This window comes from Macaca fascicularis, chromosome 15, assembly GCF_037993035.2.
Source record: "Macaca fascicularis isolate 582-1 chromosome 15, T2T-MFA8v1.1".
Classification (NCBI taxonomy): domain Eukaryota; kingdom Metazoa; phylum Chordata; class Mammalia; order Primates; family Cercopithecidae; genus Macaca; species Macaca fascicularis.
Window position 1 is genome coordinate 66397685 of NC_088389.1, and position 22977 is coordinate 66420661.

General features: G+C 41.1%; 1 pseudogene; it reads left to right on the forward strand.

Annotated features, from left to right (window-relative positions):
• Positions 1-12435: 12435 nt before the first annotated feature.
• Positions 12436-12893, forward strand: LOC107127564 (U1 small nuclear ribonucleoprotein C-like; annotated as a pseudogene).
• The last annotated feature ends 10084 nt before the right edge of the window (positions 12894-22977 follow it).

Sequence of the window (22977 nt, forward strand, 5' to 3'; positions counted from 1 at the left end):
TAAATAGCTCTTATTATTTTGAGATACCTCCCATCAATACCTAGTTTATTGCGAGTTTTTAGCGTGAAGGGCTGTTGAATTTTGTCAAAGGCCTTTTCTGCATCTATTGAGATAATCATGTGGTTTTTGTCTTTGTTTTTGTTTATGTGATGGATCACGTTTATGAATTTGCATATGTTGAATCAGCCTTGCATCCCAGGGATGACGCCAACTTGATCTTGATGGATAAGCTTTTGATGTGCTTCTGGATTCAGTTTACCAGTATTTAATGAGGATTTTTGTATAGATGTTCATCAGGGATATTGGTCTAAAATTCTCTTTTTTTGTTGTGTCTCTGCCAGGCTTTGGTATCAGGATGATGCTGGCCACATAAAACGAGTTAGGAAGGATTCCTTCTTTTTCTGTTGATTGGAATAGTTTCAGAAGGAATGGTACCAGCTCTTCTTTGCACCTCTGGTAGAATTCAACTGTGAATCCGTCTCGTCCTGGGCTTTTTTTGGCTGGTAGGCTATTGATTATTGCCTCAATTTCAGAGCCTGTTGTTGGTCTATTCAGGGATTCAACGTCTTCCTGGTTTAGTCTTGGGAGGGTGTACATTTCCAGGATTTATCCATTTCTTCTAGATTTTCTAGTTTACTTGCATAGAGGTGTTTATAGTATTCTCTGATGGTAGTTTGTATTTCTGTGGGATTGGTGGTGATATCGCTTTTATCATTTTTTATTGCATCTATTTGATTCCTCTCTTTTCTTCTTTATTAGTCTTGCTAGTGGTCTATCAATTTTCTTGATCTTTTCAAAAAACCAGCTCCTGGATTCATTGATTTTTTGAAGGGTTTTTTGTGTCTCCATCTCGTTCAGTTCTGCTCTGATCTTAGTTATTTCTTGCCTTCTGCTAGCTTTTGAATTTGTTTGCTCTTGTTTCTCTAGTTCTTTTAATTGTGATACTAGGGTGTCAATTTTAGATCTTTCCTGCTTTCTCTTGTGGGCATTTAGTGCTATAAATTTCCCTCTACACACTGCTTTAAATATGTCCCAGAGATTCTGGTACATTGTGTCTTTGTTCTCATAGGTTTCAAAGAAAATCTTTATTTCTGCCTTCATTTCATTATGTACCCCGTAGTCATTCAGGAGCAGATTGTTCAGTTTCCATGTAGTTGTGTGGTTTTGAGTGAGTTTCTTAATCCTGAGTTCTAATTTGATTGCACTGTGGTCTGAGAGACAGTTTGTTGTGATTTCTGTTCTTTTGCATTTGCTGAGGAGTGCTTTATTTCCAACTATGTGGTCACTTTTGGAATAAGTGTGATATGGTGCTGAGAAGAATGTATATTCTGTTGATTTGGAGTGGAGAGTTCTGTAGATGTCTATTAGGTCTGCTTGGTGCAGAGTTGAGTTCAATTCCTGGATATCCTTCTTAATCTTCTGTCTCATTGATCTGTCTAATATCGATAGTGGGGTGTTAAAATCTCCCATTATTATTGTGTGGGAGTCTAAGTCTCTTTGTAGGTCTCTCAGGACTTGCTTTATGAATCTGCATGCTCTTGTATTGGGTGCATATATATTTAGGATAGTTAGCTCTTCTTGTTGAATTGATCCCTTTACCATTATGTAACGGCCTTCTTTGTCTCTTTTGATTTTTGTTGGTTTAAAGTTTGTTTTATCAGAGACTAGGATTGCAACCTGTGCATTTTTTTGCTTTCCATTTGCTTGGTGGATCATCCTCCATGCCTTTATTTTGAGCTTATGTATATCTCTGCATGTGAGATGGGTCTCCTGAATACAGCACACTGATGGCTCTTGACTCTATTCAATTTGCTAATCTGTGTCTTTTAATTGGAGCATTTAGCCCGTTTACTTTTAAGGTTAACATTGTTATGTGTGAATTTCATCCTATCATTATGATGTTAGCTGGTTGTTTTGCCTGTTAGTTGATGCAGTTTCTTCCTAGCATGGATGGTCTTTACAATTTGGTATGTTTTTGCAGTGGCGGGTACTGATTGTTCCTTTCCATGTTTAGTGCTTCCTTCAGGAGTTCCTGTAAGGCAGGCCTGGTGGTGACAAAATCTCTAAACATTTGCTTGTCTGTAAAGGATATTATTTCTCCTTCACTTATGAAGCTTAATTTGGCTGGATATGAAATTCTAGGTTGAAAATTCTTTTCTTTGAGTATGTTGAATATTGGCCCCCACTCTCTTCTGACTTGTAGAGTTTCTGCCGAGAGATCTGCTGTTAGTCTGATGGGCTTCCCTTTGTGGGTAACCCGACCTTTCTCTCTGACTGCCCTTAGCATTTTTTTCTTCATTTCAACCTTGGTGAATCTGACAATTATGTGTCTTGGGGTTGCTCTTCTTGAGGAGTGTCTTTGTGGTGTTCTCTGTATTTCCTGAATTTGAATGTTGGCCTGCCTTGTTAGGTTGGGGAAATTCTCCTGGATAATATCCTGCAGAGTGTTTTCCAACTTGGTTCCATTCTCCCCGTCACTTAGAGGTACACCAATTAAATGTAGATTTGGTCTTTACACATAGTCCCATATTTCTTGGAGGTTTTGTTCATTTCTTTTTTCTCTAAACTTCTCTTCTTGCTTCATTTCATTCATTTGATCTTCCATCACTGATACTCTTTCTTCCACTGAAGCTCATGCATGTGTCATGTAGTTCTTGTGTCATGGTTTTCAGCTCCATCAGGTCATTTAAGGTTTCCTCTACATTTTTTATTCTAGTTAGCCATTCGTCTAATCTTTTTTCAAGGTTTTAGCTTCCTTGTGATGGGTTCGAACATCCTCCTTTAGCTCGGAGAAGTTTGTTATTACCGACCTTCTGAAGCCTACTTCTGTCAGCTCATCAAAGTCATTCTCTCTCCAGCTTTGTTCCATTGCTGGTGAGGAGCTGTGATCCTTTGGAGGAGAAGAGGTGCTCTGGTTTTTAGAATTTTCAGCTTTTCTGCTCTGGTTTCTCCCCATCTTTGTGGTTTTATCTACCTTTGGTCTTTGATTATGGTGACCTACAGATTGGGTTTTGGTGTGGATGTCCTTTTTGTTGATGTTGATGCTATTCCTTTCTGTTTGTTAGCTTTCCTTCTAACAGTCAGGTCCCTCAGCTGCAGTTCTGTTGGAGTTTGCTGGAGGTCCACTCCAGACCCTGTTTACCTGGGTGTCACCAGCAGAGGCTGCAGAACAGCAAATATTGCAGAACACCAAATATTGCTGCCTGATCTTTCCTCTGGAAGCTTCGTCTCAGAGGGGCACCCAGCTGTATGAGGTGTTAGTTGGCCCCTACTGAAAGTTGTCTCCCAGTTAGGCTACACGGGGGTCAGAGACCCACTTAAGGAGGCAGTCTGTCCATTCTCAGAGCTCAAACACCATGCTGGGAGAACCACTGTTCTCTTCAGAGCTGTCAGACAGGGACATTTAAGTCTGCAGAAGTTTCTGCTGCCTTTTGGTCAGGTATGCCCTGCCCCCCAGAGGTGGAGTCTACAGGGCCTCGTTGAGGTGCGGTGGGATCCACCCAGTTTGAGCTTCCCAGCTGCTTCATTTACCTACTCAAGCCTCAGCAATGGCAGATGCCCCTTCCATAGCCAGGTTGCTGCCTTGCAGTTCAATCTTGGACTGCTGTGCTAGCAGTGAGCAAGGCTCTGTGGGCATGGGACCTGCTGAGCCAGGTGTGGGATATAATCTCCTGGTGTGCTGTTTGTAAAGACAGTTGGAAAAGCGCAGTATTTGGGTAGCAATGTCCCAATTTTCCAGGTATAGTCTGTTACAGCTTCCCTTGGCTAGGAAAGGGAAATCCCCTGACTCCTTGCACTTCCCGGGTGAGGCGATGCCCTGCCCTGCTTTGGCTCACCCTCCATGGGCTGCACCCACTGTCCAACCAGTCCCAATGAGATGAACCAGGTACCTCAGTTGGAAATGCAGAAAGCACCCATCTTCTGCATCAATTACAACTGGGAGCTGCAGACCAGAGCTGTTCCTATTCAGCTGTCTTGGAACAACTATCGAGATCTTTCACTTCTTTAGTTAATTCCTAGATATTTAGTTTTATGTGTGGCTATTATAAGTGGGGTAACTTTTTTATTTCTTTTTCAGATTGTTCGCTGTTGGCATATAGAAATGCTACTGATTTTGGTTATGTTGATTTTGTATCCTGCAACTGAATTTGTTCATTTTTAATAGGTTTCTTGTGTAATCTTTAGATTTTTCCAAATATAGGATCATACCATCCACAAACAAGGATGCTTTCACTTATTTTCTAATTTGGATGCCCTTTATATCTTTCTCTTGTCTGATTGCTCTAGCTAGGACTTCCAGTACTGTGTTGGATAACTGATATCAGTGGGCATCCTTGTCATGTTCCAGATCTTAGAGGAGAGGATTTCAGTTTTCCCCTATTAGGTATGATACTAGCTGTAGGTCTGTTGTATATGGCTTTTATTATGTTAACTTATACTCCTTCTATACTCAGTTTTTTGTGGGGTTTTATCATGAAGGAATGTTGAATTTTATCAAATCCTTTTTCAGCATCAATTGAAATAATCATATGGTTTTAATCCTTCATTCTGTTGATATATCACATTGACTGATTTGATATGTTGAACTGTCTTTGCGAAGCATTTGGTATGTCGAGCCATTCTTGCGTCCCAGGGATAAATCCCACTTGGTCATGATGAATGATCTTTCTAATGTATTGTTGAATTTGGTTTGCTATTACTTTGTTGAAAAAACTTGCATTAATATTTGTCAGAGATTCTGGCCTGTAGTTTCCTTATATTGATGTGTCTTTATCTGGTTTTGGTATCGGGGTAATACTGGCCTCATAGAATGAGTTTGGAAGTATTCCCTGCTCCTCTAGCTTTTTGAAATAGTTTGAGTAGGATTGATACTAGTTATTCCTTAAATGTTTTGTAGAATTCATCAGTGAAGCCATCGGGTCCTGGGCTTTTCTTTACTGGGAAAGTTTTTGTTATGGCTTTGATCTCACTCCTTGTTACTGGTTTGTCCAGGTTTTGGATTTCTTCCTGGTTCAATCTTGGTAGATTGTATGTGTTCAGAAATTTGTCCATTTGTTCTAGATTTTCTAATTTATTGGCATTTAGTTGCTCATAGTAACTTCTAATGAACCTTTGAATTTCTGCTGTATTAGTTGTAATGTCTCCTTTTTCATTTCTGAGTTTATTTATTTGTGTCTTCTCTCTTTTTTTCTTAGTCTGACTCAAAGTTTGTCAATTTTGTTTAACTTTTCAAAATCCAACTTTTTGTTTCATTGATCTTTTGTATTTTTTCACTTCAATTTCATTAATTTCCACTCTGATCTTTATTATTTCTTTTCTTCTACTAATTTTGGGTTTGGTTTGTTCTTGCTCTTCTCATTGCTTAAGATGCATCATTAGGTTGTTTATTTGAAGCTTTTTTTTCTGTTTTCTTGATGTAGGCACTTACAGCTATAAACATCTCTCTTAGTCCTGGTTTTGCTGTATGTCATAGGTTTTGGTATGTTGTGTTTCCATTATCATTTGTTTCAAGAAAATTTTCAGTTTCCTTCTTTATTTCTTCATTGACCCACTGGTCATTCAGGAGCATATTGTTTAATTTCCATGTGTTTGCATAGTTTTCAAAATTTCTCTTGTTATTAATCTCTAGTTTTCCATTGTGGTCAGAGAAAATGCTTAATATTATTTAAATTTTTTTGAATGTTTTAAGACTTGTTTTGTGACCTAACATATGGCCTATCCTTGAGAATGATGCCTGTGCTAAGAAAAAGAATGTGTAGTCTGAAGCCATTGGATGAAATGTTCTGTAAACATCTATTAGATCCATTTGGTCTGTAGTGCAGATTAAGTCTAATGTTTCTTTGTTGATTTTCTGTCTAGAAGGTCTGTCTAATGCTGAAAGTCGAGTGTCTCAAAGTCTCCAGCTATTATTGCATTGGGGTCTATCTCTCTTTTTAGCTCTAGTAACATGTGCTTTGTGTATCTGGGTGATCCAGTGTTGCGTATGTATATATTTAAAATTGTTATATCCTCTTGCTGAATTGACCCCTTTATCATTAGTGATCTTTGTAGCTTCCTACAGTTTTTGTTTTGAAATCTATTTTGTCTGATGTAAGTATACTTTCTCCCGCTCTTTCCTGGTTTCCATTGGCGTGGAATGTCTTTTTCCATCCCTTTATTTTTAGTCTATATGTGTTTTTATAGGGAAAGTGTGTTTCTTGTGGGCAGCAGATCAATGGGTCTTGTTTTTTCATCCATTCAGCCAGTCTATGTCTTTTGATTAGAAAGTTTAGTCCATTTGCATTCAATAACGTTATTGATAAGTAAGAACTTACTCCTTCCATTTTGTTAGTTGTTTTCTGATTATTTTATAGTCTTCTCTTCCTTCTTTCTTTCCTTTCTGTCTTCCTTTAGTGAAGGTGATTTTCTCTGGTGATATGATTTAGTTTCTTGCTTTTTATTTTTTTGTGTCTCCATTGTATGTTTTTTGGTTTGAGGTTACCATGAAGCTTACAAATACTATCTTATAACCCTTATTTTAACCTCATAACAACATAACACTGTTTGCATAAACAAGCAAAAAATTAAAAATAAGAACTCTATGCCATAACTTTGTTTCCCTGCTTTTTAACTTTTTGCTGTTTCTGTTTATATCTTGTACTATGATATGGAGTTAAAACCAGGTACTATGAGGGCTTGCCTGATTTTTGGTTCTTATGAAGGTGTTTTTTCTGTATAGATAGTTGTTAACTGGGTGTCCTTGCAGGGGGGATGATAGGTGGAGCCTTCTATTCCAACATCTTGCTGCTGCTGCTGCTGCAGCTCCTCCTCTTCCTCCTCCTCCTCCTCCTCCTCCTTCTTCTTCTGTTATTATTATTATTTCCCATTACCAATTAGGAAACTGAAGCAAAAAAGGGGTTAAACAATTTATCTGTGGTGGCACAGGTAGTAACCTTTAGAGCTGGGAGTCAAATCCAGGCATTTTGCCTCCAGTATTTGTGCTTTAAGAGCTCCATGGCTTCACTGCTTACATTCACAAATAATAGATTATTATTCCTTTAGGCTTGGGCTGAGGCCACTTTCACATTTACAGTGCCACAGGGATTGGGACAGGAAGAGAATGACATAGTTTCCACTGAAACCTTATGCTTGCTAATTTCCCACCTTTCCTCCCTTCTTGAACACATACCACGTCCTTGGGTTGGAGCCCCTTCTCCACTCACATTGGACATAGAATCACTTGTCCAATCAGGTGAAAAATGAAGGATGCCCTGGAATTAATTTGTGAAGGTGTGTGTGTGTGTGTGTGTGTGTGTGTGTGTGTGTGTGAGAGAGAGAGAGAGAGAGAGAAAGTGTGTGTGTGCATGGTGGGGAGTTCCAGGTAGACAGAACTGTGAATGTAAAGCCTCTATTTTTGAGTCCACAGAAAGCGTCTATTTCATGAGTATTATTCTACATAATACAGTGAACACATTGTGTCAACTCATTAATGCAAAGTAAAATTGGAAATTTTGTTTCTTTAAAAAAATATGAACTAATAAACTTTGCTAAACTCTTTTCTCTGCACCTATCAGAATTTGTAGGAGGCAAGTGCACACAGTCACTGTCATGTGACACTTCTCTTGTACAAGCTCCTCTTCCACTTTCTCTACAGGCACATAATAAAATTTTCTTTTCTCCATAATATATGAAACTGGGAGTGTACTGGTGACATTTTGCAATATGGTATAACAACTGGTGAGTTTGGGAAGTAATGATGTAATTGAATTAGGCAAAACTGCTAAAATTCGTATTTTTTCCCATGGCGTTCTGCCAACATTTCATTTTCTGTAATTCTGCAGAAGTAATATGAAACAAAATTGGACTTTTTCATCAACTGGAGAAATTGAAACATGTTTATCTAGTTGTTGTGGCATGCAAGATATTTTTTCGAGGCTTCAAGTTAGAAGAGAGTCAGAAATTTTGATGCTTTTTTGAAATTCTTGAAAAAGCCCTCAAATGAAAGTGGTAAGTAAATGACCATTAAGAAATCGTGAAATGGTAGTTTCTAGAAAGTGAAGAATCTTGGTAAACCAAAGTTGTTCTTAATAACAGAGATTAGAGGCCACATGGCAATGATAGTAATAAAGCAACAAAAATACTGCTGCCCCAGACACTCTCCCGCAGCTTCAGAGAGGTGGACTGATCTGAGCACTGAGAACATTTAAGTGTGGGAAATGTTTTACTCCAGCTTTAACTTCTTAATACAAGCTCCAGTTCCATGTGTCCCACTCAGGTCAACTGCCAGCACCACCAAAGCCCTTAAAAGTTTACTTGTCTTAATGACTTCAATTGTCCCCTCCTCCTGGGCACCCATCATCCCTGACTCAAACCTGTAGACAAGCCAGACCATGTTCTGTCTCTTCAGAAAAGGAGCAGCCTGAACCATTCTACCCACTTCCAGCCTGGCTTCTAAATCTGGGGTCTCTTTGATAATACTCTCAGCCCAGTGGAGAGGAAAGCCTACTGGGGACAGCTAAAATTTGGCTTATCCTTCCTAGCACAGCCAGTCCAGAAGCCATGGGCCTGGAGATGGAATGGGTCCAAGTTCTCCCAAAGGCTTCTGTCTGAGAAACACTGGCTTAACTATGAAACAGCATTCTCTGCTGAGCTGAGAAATAGCTCCCCTGCCACCACCACCCAGGGAAGTCCATAGTAAGAACGCTTAGAAAATGGAAGAGGAACAGGTTAGAAGCCTGGGTGATTTTCAAGGGTGCTAAGTGGAAATCTTATATTTTTGTGATTACGAAAAAAGTTTCAGTCACATTCAAGTTCAGGTGTAGTCAGTGCCTAAATGTAGACATGAGGTCTTCAAATGGGATGCATGAAATTCTTGAAATTGTACATAAAGGTGTATGGTTGGGGGGTGTGTAAGCATGGGTGTAAGCGTGTGTGCGTGTGTAAGCATTTTTTGAAAACAGAATCCGTATCCTCCATTGATTTCTCAAAGGAGTCTGCAACACCTCCTTCACCTCCACCACCACCAAAGTTAAGAACCAGTGACTTAAAGGGATTGTAGACTTTTCTTCAGCTGGAAAGAATCTTGGATGGTATTTAGTTCATTTTTGCTCCCTTTAAAATTTTTCTGATAAAAAATTGAGTCTGATTAGCATGGGCTGTTTTATAAATGTTGAAGTCTTCTAGGCTTTTTCTCTTCTGAAACACCTTCCAGATGGGTCTTGGAACATGCCTTGTGATGACATCAAGTAGGGCTGTGGTGATGGATCTACCCGTGTAAATGCATCTACACATGATCGTCTACCCATGTGTGCCAGAAGGGCTGCTGAGGGGGTGGCAGGCACACTCCTGTCCTCTGGTTTATTTTCATGTGTTTTAACTTGGAGTACAAAGATAGGACTGTGGTTCAGAACTCCAAGCCCCTTCATTTCAAAGGGAACTAGTGAGATTCATCCTTATGAGAAGAACCTGGCAAGTCCCCACAAATGACTTCACTGTGATGATTTTCACGACCCAACTTTACCCTGAATATTACAAATTTATTTCTTTTGCTTTTATGCTTAAAGCAGCTCAACAATGCATAATTCAAGATGATTATGGCTTGCAAAACCCTGTTTTCTCAACACAAATACTTAAAAAAAAAATCAGCTTGATACTTGGCACCCTTCACTGCAGCTGGGTTCACTGCTCCCAAGTCAGGTGTTTCTATTCAGTGAATGGAAGTTATGTATTAAGAGCAGAATGAGAAAACCACAGAATTCCAAATCTCCACATAAGATTTCGCTGGGGCAAGATATAAAGCAGAATAGTCAGTTGATTCTTTCAACGTCTAAGTTAGAAGTGAGGCATTCTTATTAAGGCCTTTTATTAAGTAGAGTAGAAAATACTTGGCAACCATTGGCTGTAAGGGTGGAGGTGAGGGGAGAAGTTAAAGATGACTCCCAGGCTTCCGATTTGGTCATTGAGGCCCACGAATGGAAGAAACTTGGGGAGATATAAATGGGCCCCATTATGGATATGTTGCATTTGGATTCAGGTGGTTAATTTGGTGTGCAGTTCAATATGAGGGTCTGAAGGAATGAGTTGGGCTAGAGATAGAATTTGGGAGCTATCAGTAAACCTACAGCCTACATACCACTGGGAGTTAAAGAAGAGAGTTTCAAAAAGGAGAACAATGATGCCAAGTATCTCAGAGGAGTCAACTAGGAAAGAACAAACTGTTCCCTGGGTTAAACAATGAGGAAGTCATTGATGACCTTAGGACAAGCAGTTTCTGTGGATTTGAAGAGGCAGAAGCCAAGTCATATCTGATGAAGGACTGGATGGACAGCAAAGAAGTGGCAAAGCTGAATGGTGACCTCTCCAGAAGCCCAGATATAAAGAAGACAAATAGGAGTGATAGCTGAAGAAGGAATGTAGAATGGTGAGAGTTTTGCCTATTATTTTTTAGATTTAAAGAGACTTGAATATGATGAGAAGAAACCAGAAGGAGGGAGAAGTTGAAGAAACAGGAGAGAAAATGAATCTTTGATGGAACAAATTCCTGGATGGATATGGAGAAGAGTAAATTCAAGAGCACCGTGGTGACACATTTGTCCTCCAAAACACCCAGGAAGGAAAATAGAGATGCGGATAAGCTTGTGAGTGATAAGCTTCCCACTGAGGAAGCTCATCCCTGGTCATCTCAGTTTTATCAGTTAAAGAAAGTAGGGGTACTGAGGATAGGCTAGGGAGCATGAGAAGAACAGCAAAAGTTTGGACCTATCATGGAGAAGAGGGGAAAAGGGTAACTGACCAGGGACACAGATACAGATGGCTAGAAGCACTGGGGACCAAGATGAGACTGGAAATCCTAAATGTATGGTAGTAGCACCAGTCCACCGAGCTATGTGTATTTCTCTGACACTTGGCTACCAGTGGGTAGCATGGAAGAAGATGGATATGTTTGGGTTAATCCAGGGTTGGAGATTTATAAGACTGTTGTACCCAGTCCGTTTATTCCCCAAAGAAGTCCACCAGAGACTGCAGTCAAAGCCAAGCGGCAAGGATCTTTATTGCAGGTTCGAACCTGGACCCCCGACCGAGTGTCGAGCGAGAGCCCTGAGGAGGGTTAGGAACTGTCTTTTATAGTCAGCAGTAAACAAGTACAGAGTCATAGGGGTCTTTTTGAATGACGCAAGCTTGGGATTGGTTGATATTTGAACAGTGCTGTTCTTGATTGGTTCCCGCCATCTCCCGCCATCCGAGCTATTTCAGTTACTCTTCTGACATGTTTATGACCTCTGGCAGGGATTTTCCTAACCGGTTTGTCCCGGCTTCAGTTCCGGGAGCCAACTGTATTGTTCCTCCCACAAGACAGGTTAATAGAAGGGGGTAAAAGAGATAAGGAAGCTGGGTTTTCTGGGTAGAAAGTAGTTGAAGTGATAAGAATGGGACCTGGGCAGGAGAAGGAAGAAATGAAACAGGAACGGATGATACAAAACAGAAGTCTAGGGTAAAATGAAGTATACAAGTTGCTGAAGAGCTTACGAAGATCAAAGAACAGGTATAATCAGAGTCGGGATGAAAAGTTCTAGAAAGACAGGATAGTATGGTCAGAGAATTCCTGGAATAAAATGTTGTGGGTTTTCTTCCAAAACATTTTACCACTATTTTCATGTTACGCTGTAAGTTTGAAAAATGCATTACAAGGTCATCTGTGGGGAAAAGAAAAAGATCAGCCTGTTACTGTGTCTATATAGAAAGAAGTAGACATAAGAGACTCCATTTTGTTCTGTATTTGAGATGCTGTTAATCTGTGACCCTACCCCCAACCTTGTCCTTGCAAGAGACATGTGCTGCGGTGACTCAAGGTTTAATGGATTTTGGGCTGTGCAGGATGTGTCTTTGTTAAACAAGTGCCTGAAGGCAGCTTGCTGGTTAAAAGTCATCACCATTCCCTTAATTTCAACTACCCAGGGACACGTACATGGCCAAAGGTCACAGGGACCTCTGCCTAGGAAAGCTAGGTATTGTCCAAGATTTCTCCCCATGTGATAGGCTGAAACAATGCTGCTAAAAGGTTTATGGAGATGTTTGCATATGCATCTCAAGGCACAGCATTTTCCTTTAAACTTATTCATGTCACAGAGATTTTTGTTCATATGTCTTACTGCTGATTTCCTCCCTACAATGATCCTATTGTCCTGCCACTCCCTTATCTTTAAGATGGTAAAGATAATTATCAATAAATACTAAGAGAACTCAGAGACCGGTGCCGGCGTGGGTCCTCTGTAAGCTGAGCGCCGGTCCCCTGGGCCCACTTTTTCTTTCTCTATACTTTGTCTCTGTGTCTCATTTCTTTTCTCAAGTCTCTCATTCTACCTAACAAGAAACACCCACAGGTGTGGAGGGGCAGGCCACTCCTTCAGTCATCTCCAGGCGTTGTGGAATGGAGTGGCCAACCTCCTTCAGAGCAACATGCCCAAGTCTTATTCTATCTACTGCAATACATAGCTCTCCCACAACTCTCCATCTGTGAGAAAGGCCCACTTCAGTGGTAGGAAACACAAAGAGAATGTGAAAGACTACTACCAGAAATGGATGGAAGAACAGGTTCAGAACCTGATTGCCTAAACAATGGTTGCATTTCAACGAGGAAAGATACTTCCTACTCTATTCTCTGCTCTCCTCTGCAGGGGCAATGATACCACCTCCCCCCAGCCTTCCAGGTCTTCTTTGCCCAAGTATAATGCCAGCACCCCATATGGGAGCCCTCCCATGATGCCAGTGATGGGCCTCTTTTTCATGGGATGATGCCAGTGGGACTTGCTCCTGGAATGAAGCCACCCATGGGAGGCCACATGTCAATGATGAGGCCTCCTGCCTGTCCCATGATGGTGCCTGCTTGGCCTAGAATGACTTGACCAGATGGTTAAGGATAGTGCAGAGGCCTTGTATATCAGGTTTATATTACTTGTTCTACTTCACTAGGAGACCATGGTGCTGTGACTCTGGGTGTTTTCTTAACAGCATGATAAGGAAGACTTTCTTTTCTTATCAAAGAGAGAATAGTTTTGGAGGGGAGAAGTGGGACCAAAAAAAGTAGTTTTTATTTGTATTGTGAAATGTGAAAATAAAATTGTTAACTCTTTTCATAAAAAAGAAACTACAACAACCAAAAAAACCCCAAAGTGTATTACAAGTGAAAGTATATATGTTTGGTAACTTAAATTTATTATTTTGTATTATCTGTGCCTTTGGCTCTCTTCCATATGATAATCCCATTCTCTTTTCATTGAACGAGGAAAATGCAGATCAGGTCTTAAGAGTACCATATTTCTAATGCTTTCATTATTTTATATGTACAGTGATACAATTATCATTTTAAATAAAAGCTCTTGAGAAAGAAGCTAGTGTTTTCGATTTCAGCTGTTTCAGCAGCTGCCGTAAAGATAAGCAAGTTTTCAATACACCTGCTACCTCTGACTTTGTCCTTTCCCCTAAATTTAAGTTGATTATAGGAAAAATGTAACCTATAAAGCTGGAGGACAGATCACATCAATAGAACCCGCATGACAAGTGACTAATGGTAACAAAGTGGACCCATGGGATGATAGGGAAAGTTAGGGAGGTTGTGCACACCTTCATGACCTAGATTGGAAGCTGAGCCTGAAACCTAGTTAGATACATATGGGTTAGATGTGCATTGCCCATAAATGAAGTACTGGTCACTTCCATTCTATCTAAGGCTGCTTCAGCTGCACTTTTGGAAGAGATGTTAAGAATTAAATGTGTGCATAATTTGAACATAATTTGGTAGAAAAATAAATATTTTATTTGTTATGCCTCATTTTGCTAAAATAAGTGTTTAGCAAGTGTGGAGGTTAGGTGAAAATGCAAATGGAATTATAGGTAATGGATTACAGTCCCATTTGTGGAGAATTAAGACTCCCATTTGTGGAGATTAAGATAATTAAGAATTAAGAAATTTTATTAGTTAGTAGGACTAGGCTGCATCTCAAGAATTCTGTTCACTTGTGTTACAATGGACAGAATAAAGATGGATGTTATTCTGTCTCCCACAGTGTAGGGAGAAAATAGCAGAAGAAGAAACCAGCCAGGCGTGGTGGCTCACCCCTGTAATCCCAGCACTTTGGGAAGCCAAAGTGGGCAGATCACCTGAGGTCAGGAGTTCAAGACCAGCCAGACCAACATGGTGAAACCTTGTATCTACTAAAATACAATATACTAAATTACGAATATACTAAATATACTATTTAGTATATACCAATATACTAAAATACTAAAATTAGCTGGGTGTGGTGGTGGGCACCTGTTGTCCCAGCTACCTGGGGGGCTGAGGCAGGAGAATCGCTTGAACCCAGGAGGCAGAGGTTGCAGTGAGCCGAGATTGGGCCACTGCACTCCAGCTTGAGTGACAGAACAAGACTCTGTCTCAAAAAAAAAAAAAAAAAAAAAAAAAAGCAAAACATTTATCATTGGGTTTGCTATCATTGGCTAGCTCAAAGCAGCTAGCAAGAAGATTCTTGTCCCTCAGCCAAGCATATTCCTACAAGGTTAAGAGTAGGGATGGTGCCTTGTCAATAGGAAGTGCTTAGGTAAATTACAGGTCTGTTCTCACCTTCTTTCCTTTGATGGAGAGTGTTGCTGGTTGCCACATCTCATGACTTTAACATCATCTAATTCCCATGCCCATGCTCATCAAACCATCTGTTAGTGGTAATTTGCCTTTCTATGTAGATTTTTGTAAAAAGAAAAAAAAAGAAAGGAAGAAAAGGAAGGGAAAGTGTGGGGGTGGGGGGGGGGGGGGCAATTCCTTGGCATGCTGCCATGAACACTCCTGTTTGCTTATCAATTTTGTCTGTCCTTGTAACTAACAGAATAACATTGTAGTTTATTTACCAGTTTCTTGTGAGATGACTAATTAGGGTGAGTTGCTGCTCCCTGATTCTGATGAAGTTGGGAAGGGAAATATAAATTTCTTTACCTTTAAAGAAGATGAGCAGGCCTGGATTTTATAGTAGCACTGCCATTAGAGAAGCCCCATATGAACTACTGCCAATCTCTGTCTTAGACATTATTTCTTTCTTTCTTTTTTTTTTTTTTTGAGATGGAGTCTCGCTCTGTTGCCCAGGCTGGAGTGCAGTGGCATGATCTTGACTCACTGCAACCTCCACCTCCCAGGTTCAAGCAACTCTCCTGCCTCTGCCTCCTGAGTAGCTGGGATTAGAAGTGCCCGCCACCATGCCCAGCTAATTTCTGTATTTTTAGTAGAGACCGGGTTTCACTATGTTGGCCAGGCTGGTCTTAAACTCCTGACCTCAGGTGATCTGCCTGTCTCAGCCTCCCAAAGTGCCAGGATTACAGGCACAAGCCACTGTGCCTGGCCTTAGATTTTTTTTTTTTTTTTTTGTCTATTTCAACAAGTGTCATGTATGGCTTCTCAAATCATACGTTGTTACCTCTTATTCTGGTTTCAATACGAAAAATTCCACTAAATTGCCTATAATTCAAATATCCTAGACCTGGACAAGGGGCCCTGTTGTGAGGCAGTGGGGCTCAAGCTTCATTCCCATCCAGAATGCTTGTGACAATGCATATTCCAGGCTTCCCATAGAAATCCTGTGTCAATAGATTGAGGTAGAACCTGGATTCTGCACTTTTAGCATCACTGATTCTGATACACGGAGTCAACAGACCACACTTTGAGAAACTTCTTTAGATTGAGGTGCTAGCTCATTTGTGACTATGAGCTCTAAAAGGGATATTTTCTGTTCCCGAGAGCCACGGGTTCCTTCCTTGACCAGAGTGAAGTTTGGTGCACACAGAGAAAGGGAAGTAAGGGGAAATGAAGCCAATATGGAGTAACAAAGGAGAGAAAGAACTGGTGCTGGCCCCAGGAAGAAGCTGGAAGATTTTCTGCATGAACTCAACCTGTTTGCCTAAGGGACTGGTTCTGGTCACGGGGTGAGACAACTTTGTCTTCCTGATAGGATGGATCTGTTGCCACACTCCTTTGCACAGAGGCAGACTTCAAGCTTTATGGGATGTTTAATTTGGCAAAGACTTCTTTGGCAAAGGTCAGAGACTCCCTCAAGCTGCCTCAAATCATGGTGGTAACATGTCCTGTTCTAAACTTGTATGTGACAGTAGGCCTTCTTTCTCTTGTTCTAGAAACCAAAAATGATGGGATTTCTCATCCATGTCTAGTGCTGGAAATCTTTATTACACTTGGCCGTCTGATCCAGAGAATTGTAGAATGCAATTCTACATTCTAGAATGCTAGAACTGGGGCCAATTCACAGAGTCTGGTTGAGCCCTTCCTTGTTTTAAAGATGCAGAAGCCGAGGTAGAGGAAGGATGCATGATTCACCAAAGTCAAACAAACTCTTAGAGCAAGAGCTGGGACTAGAAGGTCTCCTGATGTCAGTGCCGAGAACTCCACTTTCTGCTCCCAAACCACAACTATGAGATTCTCCAAGATCCCCAAGTGCCTTCTGAATCAGCACAGAAACAGTTAGATATGTTGGTTTAATAACTAAGCATATTTTATCATATGAGTGACAGATATTATCCGCTGCTTTGCAGTTCGATTTTGTCCATTTAACTACATAATTCCTCACTGGCATAAAAAAACCCATTTGTGTGTGTGTGGCTGTTCTCATCAGTGACTTTTCCAAGGTAGCATTTCTCCTAAACTAAGTGCAATCATCATGTAGTGGCTCAACGATAGCAATAAAATTTCCTGCAAAAGCTTTGTATGTAAACCCTATGGAATTGGAGAAGTTTCACGACCTGAAAGAGAACCATCTGGATCATCAGGTCCAATACCTTCATGTTACAAGTGGGTACAATGAGGCTCCAGAGGGTGAAGAGACTTGCTGAAGGCCTCATAGTAGGTCAGTGGGGGTCAGGAGGAGCCCTTGACCACACTGAATACACACATTGGCATTACCTGGTCCCATGCTCTTGCAGTACAACACGTGCTCCTGAAAGGCAGGGAGGTGTTGGGACTATGGAGTGCCTGGCCCAGTGCCGGATGCACAGTAGTGCCCAATGCCTATGTGATGGGTGAGTGAGCCCTTCATGACCAGACTTGTTTGCCAACCTGTCTTGTTTCTCTCATATGCCATCAGGCGAAAGCAGTTCTCCCCACAAAGGAGGCCCCATAAATGTGGTGGAGGTGGAGGTGGCTGGTTGGGGTTGGACACCTGCTTCAGTCAAGTCTGCTGAACAGCGTAGTGGCTTCCAGCTGGCTAGGGGGTGCTTCTGCCTCACCTGCAGCCTCATACTTCTGCACTCTTTCTGGTTGAGCATCTTTTGCCCAGGATACTTTTGTGTTCAGAGTGAATTTCCTGACAAGCAGCAAATTTAAGCATCCCCTGCCAGAAGCGGGCTGAGTACGCAGAGCCCCATCCCCTTTTATTTTTAATGTGCATCAGTATCAGGCACTCCCAAAGAGGATGCTCTGGGCTGAGCTCAGCAAACATCAGGCCTGTGGAAGAGGCCTCAGCAACTTAGCTCTGGAAGGGGGTGGGAACCAGCAAGAGCTTTGAAAGGCTGCAGATGGTGAGGGTGCCAGGGTGACAGACTGTGGGTGGCAGTTTTCTTTGTATTCCAAATAGACTGAGGATTTTCTCTCTTTTTCACTGTAATCCCTGGAAGAAAATGGGGACAAGAAGAATAGCAGGCAGAGGCAGATTTCTTATCCTAGGGTCCGTGGATGGGTTTCCAAAGAGGGTTGAGTTCTGAAGCTCATGGAATTTGTACATAATTGTATAAATTTTGTGTCCATGTATGTTTTTCAGAACAGAAGGTTTCTTTTATCAGCTCCTTAAAGGAGTACATGATCCAAACATGTCAAGATCCAGAGGTGTAAAGATCAAATCCATCTCTAAGCTCTTTAGAGTGAATCAATTGTTTGTCTCATTCTGGAGGAAAAGATTCAACCACAATTCTCATTTCTCCTACTACCCTTCTCACCCACACCTGATACCATTTTTAAAAGGACATGCACACATAGAAAACAAGTACATAAGGAAAATCCTACATTCTTTTATAATGGGTACATATTTAAGTCCCAAACTGAGGCATGCAGAAAATGTTTCTTTTCCTCTTCTAAAATTCACACTGATTTCTATTTTGAGCCCCCATTCTATTTATATGGCAGAGACTTAATCTTGACGTTAGGAATTTTCTATTACTCTCTCCATCCCAGGGGATTGTGTCTCAGTTCTGAGCTGGGGTACCAGATGTAATAGGAAACATCCTGTCTTCTATGCCTTTGGTCCACCAAGGCATCTGCTGAGATTCATCCTTCATGCCATTGGGTCCTTAGCTGTGGATCACACGTGTCACCCTGAACTGTCCATCTGCTGGTCCTGGCCTCAGCACACTTCCCACAAAAGTATCACTTCCCACAAAAGTATCACTGCAGGGCCAACAAAACACATCTATGACTCAGTTTTGCCCTAACGGCCACCACTTTGCAGCCTCTGTCCTAAAGGCTTAGAATTCTAGAAACCAAAGCAGGGGCGACACTCCTCGTTTTTAAAATTTTACTTTAAGTTCCGGGATACAGAACATGTGCCGAATGTTTGCTATATAGCTATATATGTGCCATGGTGGTTTACTGCACATATCGACCCATCATCTAGGTTTTAAGCCCTACATGTATTAGGTATTTGTCCTAATGCGCTCCCTCCCCTTGTCCCCGACCTCCAACAAGCCCTGGTGTGTGATGTTCCCCTCATTGCATCCATGTGTTCTCATTGTTTAACTCCCACTTATGAGTGAGAATAGGCAGTGTTTGGTTTTCTGTTCCTGTGCTAGTTTGCTGAGGATGATGGCCTCCAGCTTCATCTGTGTCCCTGCAAAGAACATGATCTCATTCTCTTTTATGGCGCATAGTATTCCATGGTGTATATGTACATTTTCTTTATCCAGTCTATCATTGATGGGCATGTGGGTTGGTTCCATGTCTTTGCTATTGTAAATAGTGCTGCAGTATACATACATGTGCATGTGTCTTTAGAGTAGAATGATTTATATTCCTTTGGATATATATGCAGTAATGGGATTGCTGGATCAAATGGTATTTCTGGTTCTAGATACCTGAGGAATTGCCACACTGTCTTCCACAATGGTTGAGCTAATTTACATTCCCACCAACAGCGTAAAAGCGTTCCTATTTGTCTGCAACCTTGCCAGCATCTATTGTTTCCTGACTTTTTAATAATTGCCATTCTGACTGGCATGAGATAGGCACCCTTTTTTTCTGCTTTCAGATGTGTCATATCTCTTCCCAAGGCCATAAGCTCAGAATTGTCTACTTACTTGAACAGAAGAAAAGGGCCTAGGGGAGATATCTGGGGGCAAAACACTGGTTACTATTTCTAATTTATTATCCTTCTACACCTTGATATTGAACTTGTAAAAACAGGTTCTATATTTTGAAAAAATAAGCTTCTTCCACATCCAAGAAAAAAGACTTGTAACTGGACATGTTTTTCAATAAAGTAATCCTACAAAGACAATGTTTTCTATGGAATTGCAGAACTTTATATTGGGTCTCTTAAATGATTTTTAAATCCAGTCCCGGAGACTGGGTTAAATAAATAAGACAACTGAAGCCCAGAGAGGTAAGTTGCTTGGCCTTGGTCACCTAGCAAGTTACTGCCAGCCAGACATGCAGTCTCTCTCAGCTGTTTGTCTAGCACCTCCTCCCAGACAAGCCAAGGCCCATGGCACTGCACTGTGCTTGGAATGGGAGTCGAATGTGGCATGGGAATGAGGGTGATGGTAGAATACAGTGCTTAAAGCCAAGTTAGGAAGACCCAAGAGGCAATGGCCCCAGGAGAAGTCAAGTCAAGGGGGACTGACAGCCCAAAGGCAGGCACCCCCAAGAGGGACCCAGGAAAGGGGAAGAATCAATGGATAAGCACCAGGTCAGGAACCAGGGAAGTCAGCCCAGCAAACATTGGGCAGGACCCAGAGCTGTCACAGGACCCTAGGCTTTCTGTAGAGGGGCAGAGGCCTTGGGAGGATGGGTGGAAAGGCCCATCAGTGAAACCAAAGCAACTAGGACACTTCATACCATAGTTGGGAGGTGTCTCAAAGGGAAATTTCTGCCAGAAAGATCTTAAAATAACTTCGAATTAGATTACTTTTCTTCTTAAGACTATCTAGGAATTTCCTGTTGCCTATGGAATAAAATTCTAACTTCAAGCTTGTCCAACCCATGGGCCGTGGCCACATGCAGCCCACGACAGCTTTGAATGCAGCCCAACACAAATTTGTAAACTTTCTTAAAATTTTATGAGATTTTTCTGCAATTTTTTTTATTTTTAGCTCATCAGCTATCATTAGTGTTAGTGTATTTTACGTGTGGCCCAAGACAATTCTTCTTCCAATGTGGCCAAGGGAAACTGAAAGATTGGAAACCCCTGTTCTAACTCTGTATGCCACATTCTTTATACCCCATGTACATTTCTAGTATCTTTCAATACCATTACCCAACCTTCTGATGCTCTAACCCAAAGCGATTTTTCACCCCAGTGGTTTTTCAACACTATCATGACTCTCTAAGGTGCAGGAGAACCATCTAGATGACTTGAAAACACAGATTGCTGGATCTCCACCCACAGAGTTTCTAATTCAGTAGATCTGGAGTGGACCCTGAAAATCTGTATTTTTTCTGTGTTCCCAGGTGATGCTGATGGTACTGGCACCATACTTTGAGAACCACTATTCTGTTCACTTGCTAGAATGTGCTGTGGGCCAGCAGCATCAGCATCACCTGGGAGCTTGTTAGAAATGCAGGTTCTCAGGCCCACCCCAGACCTATTAGATTAGAATTTATTTTATATATATATATATTTATATATATTATATATATAAATGTTTGTGTATGTATATATATATTATTTCAATAGATTTCAAGTTTGGGGTTGCATGGATGAATTATATAGCAGTGAATTCTGAGATTCTAGTGCACCTGTTATCTGAGTATTGTACATTGTACCCAATAAGTAGTATTTTCTCTCTCACTACCCTCCCCCTTCTTAGTCTCCAAAGTCTATTATATCACTCTGTATGCATTTGCAAACTCATAGCTTAGCTCCCACTTATAAGTGAGAACACATGGTTTTTGGTTTTCCATATCTGAGTTACTTCACTTAGAATAATGGCCTCTAGCTCCATCCAAGTTGCTACAAAGAAAACATTATTTTGTTCCTTTTTATGGCCAAACAGTATTCCATGGTGTATATATACCACATTTTCTTTATCCATTCATTGGTCGATGGACACTTAGTTTTTTCCATGTCTTTGCAATTGTGAATTGTGCTGCTATAAACATACATGTGTGTGTTTTTCATATAACTTCTTTCTCTTTGGGTAGATACCCAGTAGTGGGATTGCTGGATTGAATGGTAGATCTACTTTTAGTTCAAAAGACCTTCAGGTGATTCTTATGATATTAAAATTTGAGAAGTACTATCCTAGCCTAATTGTTCTTGACTGTGGCTGCACCTTAGAACCACCCAGGTAGCTTTTTTTTTTTTTTTGAAACGGAGTCTCACTCTGTCACCAGGCTGGAGTGTAGTGGCATCATCTTGGCTCACTGCAACCTCCATCTCACGTGTTCAAGTGATTCTCCTGTCTCTGCCTCTCGAGTAGCTGGGACTACAGGCACGCACCACCATGTCCAGCTAATTTTTTGTATTTTTAGTAGAGATGGGGTTTCACCATGTTGGCCAGGATGGTCTAGATCTCTTGACCTCCTGATCCGCCTGCCTCGGCCTCCCAAAATGCTGGGATTACAGGCGTGAGCCACCATGCCCAGCCCAGAGAGTCTTAAAATTTCATGCGGGACTGGGCTTCATCCCCAAAAGATTCTAATTTAATCAAGCTGGTGGTAGGGTCACGGTATCTGTCATTTTGATAGCTCTCCTGTTAATCTTAATAAACAGCAAGATTAAGGACTGCTGCAGCCACACGGAACAACCACCTCTCTCCAAACCATGCAGCTGCTCTCCCTGTTTTTATTCTGCACATGCTTTCCCCTCAGCCTGCAACAAAACTTCTACTCATTCTTCACAACCCAGGTTACCAAACCTCCTCAGGGAAGATGTCCCTAGAGTTTTTTCCAGCAGAGTTAACTCTTTTCTTTGAGTTCACACTTTGTGTGCACTCGGTTGTAGCATAGATTATATTGAATTGTAATTAAGTATTTTTAATGTCTTTTTTCCTCAGTAGGGAAAACTAGGTTGTGACTATCTTTGGGACAGAGAATCTGGCTTATTTACTTTTTTTTAAAACTGCAGAACCTTTTATATAGTTGGTTCTTTATAAATAATTGATGATTGAATGAATGAGTTAAGTCAAGCTTTGACCAATCCAAGTAAGTCCTTCAGGTGTCCTCAGTCCTCCAAGCATCTGCACCAGAAAGTTACCCCCAACCCCACCAACTCTTTACAGTCCACACAAAGAAAACAAAAGAAGGCCAATAAGCAAACAACAAACACCCCAGAAACAGATGCGTGTATAATAGTACACATCCTGGCTACCACAGAAGAAATATCAGGAAGAGATGGAAAGATCCATAAATGCAGGAATTTTTTGTTGGTTTGGATCTTTGCTGTATTTCCAGCACCTACTGAGTGCCTGGCCTACAGAAAGTGCTAGATTGAATGACAGATTGAATAAATGGATGATTGTAATACAGTTTTCCTGTCTCCTCTTCCTTTCTCCTTCGTCACTCAGTCCATGACGCTGGTCTCTGTTTTGAATGCTGCACTTATCCCAAGACAGGCTCAGGAGGACCTCCCTTTAAGGATGTTCTAGTTTTAAAATTTTTCTGACTGATATGGTTTGGATCTGTGTCCCTACCAAGTCTAATATTGAATTGTAATCCCCAGTGTTGGAGGTAGGGCCTTGTGGGAAGTGATTGGATCCTGGGAATAGGGTTCTTATGAATGGTTTAGCACCATCACCCCC